The sequence below is a fragment of the Ambystoma mexicanum genome, chromosome 3q, assembly GCF_040938575.1.
Source record: "Ambystoma mexicanum isolate Mex_15411 chromosome 3q, UKY_AmexF1_1, whole genome shotgun sequence".
Lineage (NCBI taxonomy): Eukaryota > Metazoa > Chordata > Amphibia > Caudata > Ambystomatidae > Ambystoma > Ambystoma mexicanum.
Genome location: NC_090926.1, coordinates 347,822,006 through 347,825,401, shown reverse-complemented (window position 1 = coordinate 347,825,401; position 3,396 = coordinate 347,822,006). Strand labels below are relative to the sequence as shown.

Below are 3,396 nucleotides of genomic sequence, written 5' to 3'. Positions count from 1 at the left end.
CGGGCGTCGGAGCGGGCGCTCCCCGGTCGGCAGGGAAGCCCCCGAGTGGGAGCAGCCGGGAGCTGAGGGAAGCCCGGCCGTTCTCGAGGGACACCTCCCCAGGGCGGACAGGGGCCCGGCACGCTGGGCGAGCCCTGAGCCATGGCGCAGCCGGGCGTACTCGACGGGCGGGTGTCGAGGTTCCGGCCGCCCACGTCTGCATGGGCGAGCGATGGCCAGGCCTGCCGGCACAGCGGGCGATCTTCCCTCTCGACCAGGTACCTGGAGCCTGGCCCCGTGCGGCTGGGCTGTGGTTTGAAGACTCTAGTGGTCCCACCCGACCCCCCTGCCCGTGCCAACTCTGGCCCGCCTCTCCGTCCGGCTCCCCACAAGGGGAGCGGCGGAGTGGGTCGGGGCCGGGGGTAGGCTGAGCGGGAATCGGGCCGGGTGGGCCGGCGGCGGAGCGGCCTGCCTCTGTCGCCGTGGGAAGCCCTGCCGCCACGCAGGCTTCCCGGGCTGAGCGCCTGGATGTTTTTTTTGTTTTCTCTTAAAACTCCCGATGGTCTCGGCCGACTCCCAAGTGGGGCAGCTAGACGGGGCGCCGGGCTGTGTCTCGCCTGCGGCGGGCGGGACAGGTGGCGCTGCCTACCCCCGGCCTCTCCTACACTGGCAGGTTCGGGCCGACGTCTGGAACCAAACAAAAAATTGCCTGTGACTCTTGGCAGTGGATCACTCGGCTCGCGCGTTGATGAAGAACGCAGCTAGCTGCGAGAATTAGTGTGAATTGGAGGACACATTGATCATCGACACTTCGAACGCACCTTGCGGCCCCGGGTTCCTCCCTGGGCTACGCCTGTCTGAGGGTCGCTTCACCTTTATGTAGCCATCCTTAAATGTTTTGAGTTAGCCAAGTATTGTTATTTAGACTAAGCTGTCATTTCACTGTAACAGGCATTACCCTGAGATAATGTAACCAACCTTATATGCCATTTTTCTTATCACTGTATGGATTATTATTAATTTCACTGTGTCATTTTGCACTTTTCGAATTGTATATCTTATTACCCACAGTGATTTATCCTTGTCCAAGATTATTGGCAAGATTTGTGCATATATCCGCTACAAATTCCTTATGTATCTACTAGTTTCCAACTAGCCGACACCATTTGTGACTTTCAAGGGTTCTGATTTTACTTTTTTACGTCAAAGAATTGTACAAGTGAGTATTCATTTGATTGGCAATGTTCCATTTTCTCTTGAGAATATTTATATATTTTACCTAACATTACAATCCCTGATTTAACCACCTGTTCACCTTTTTCTTAACATTAGCCAGATTCCGCTTTAATAAGTCTATTATCTGTTCTCATACAACTATGTTTTTCCATAAAATGTCCAGTTATGTTCTCTTATTTTCGCCACGTAACCATGTTATTTTGATGTTATGTCACCATGGGATGATAGCTCAGGGGCAACGTGTTTGTCTTGGAAGCAAGACAACGAATAGCAAATCCCGAGTTTGTGCTTAGAAACTGGTCCCTGGTATTAAGTCCGTTATAAAAGAACAATTATAATTATAATTATGTTGTCCATTTATAGCTACTCTAATTTTATGAAAGAATGTAGGTAAGATGTAGCTCAGTGTCACGTGATTACGTGAAGACGTTAATACTTCATCACATTTTTCACGCATTGACGCTCCTTGTAGAGCAGCCATTTTGTATGAATCACCACACAGTGAAATGAGGAACGAGTGGGCCATTCACTTGTGATACTCGTATAAGGGCACACACTAATACATTATTAAACTGTGGTGATGGTGGTAAAACTTGGCGCTTGGTCTCACTGAGTATTAGTAATTTTGTCTTTTCACTGTCATACTCTCTTGAGTCTAGAAAAGAACAGGACCAACAAGCAAACAGCAAAAGGAAGTTAAAAAGAATATAAGATATCAATAGAGGAGTCGCCGAGAAGACCAGTAATAAAGATAAGAGCCCTTGGTTTGCTTCAATACTCGTATAATGGAATGAGTTTGTTCTATGAATACATCCAATATTCTGAGCCCATTAGGAACCAACTTTTGTCCTTTAATCTAATTCATTGTTCTTGATTAATTATATGTTAAATCATTGTCCACTTTGATTCATCGATTATTTACACCACTCTGAAATAAGAAATTCATGGAGCTGATCGCTTGACCCAAGGTTTAGGTAATCCTTTTTAAATATTTTTGTTTGATCAGTTTTCATATTTAAATCACCGACACATCATGTTATAGGCATATTCGTTGAAATGTAGAGGTTGGATACTAATTTGAGCATATTACCCTATCCTTTTTGGATTCTCCTCCATATCTTGATCAAGGTACGCCCTATACTTGTTATTGACTGCTTGCTACTTGCAATACAAGCCCATACCACAATTTTGAAAGGTAATATTACATCTCCATTCAGATTCTCCCTGGATCTACTAAGGTGAAGGAACATTATAATGGAGATTTAGAGGACTCCACCCCTTTTTTAAATTTCATCAGGTAGATCTAATTAATATTTCACCTACGTATGATTGTTGAATTCTTCTCTAAACTACAGACATTTTTGTAAATTATTTCTAACAACCATTTCATTTTTTTATATTCTACAGATTTTCAACATGTTTCTCCTGAAGAAGGGAGGTATCCCGAAACGCATTGAGCTGAATAATCCTATGATTAAATAGGATACACATATTTTATTGTTGTCACCATTCAAATGTATTTGGGATATTACCCATAATCTGGTAGTGTTTGTTTAAACATTTGCATTTACTTACTGTTGAATTTTCTTCTTAATTGTTTTACTTGTGCTTAATCTCTGACTGTTATCAGTACAAAGGAGTGCAGGGGACGAGAGCATACTATAACATTGGATACCATTACTTTCTCTCATAATCACCAGGGACAGACCATCAGTGCTCCTACCACGCTGCGATTTTCAGCATATCTCTGTCCATCTCCTCAATCCCACTGCCCTTACTATCCTCCTCATCAATGGCCACTTTGCACCTTTAACCTCTTCTTATCTGATCTTGACTTCTTACGCGAAACTCTCCAAGCTGCTTTCATAATGGATGACCTTAACCTCTCCAATTTGATGATGGCCCCACAGCTTGATTACACTCTCTTTGACAACTCACTAGACAACCTAGATAACCTTCCATCCGACACCCAAGGCAACCCTCTCAATTACATAATCGTACAGCCCACTTTAGTCTTTTCTGCTCTCGCTGTTGACAACTGCCCCCTCTGGCCACTTTCTCATTCTCTTCACTTCTAAATTCCACCCTTACTCTCCCACCACCCTCCCTCTTCAATCACCAAACATACATTCAAACCAAATCCATGGTCCCCTATCTTGACCAAGTCAACATCTTGCTCAG

General features: G+C 44.6%; 1 non-coding gene across 1 annotated transcript; it reads left to right on the top strand.

The window, feature by feature from the left end:
• The first annotated feature begins 692 nt into the window (after positions 1–692).
• On the top strand, positions 693–846 carry LOC138448338 (5.8S ribosomal RNA). The gene has a single exon (XR_011260155.1). It is a non-coding gene; the product is annotated as a 5.8S ribosomal RNA (ribosomal RNA).
• Positions 847–3,396: the final 2,550 nt, after the last annotated feature.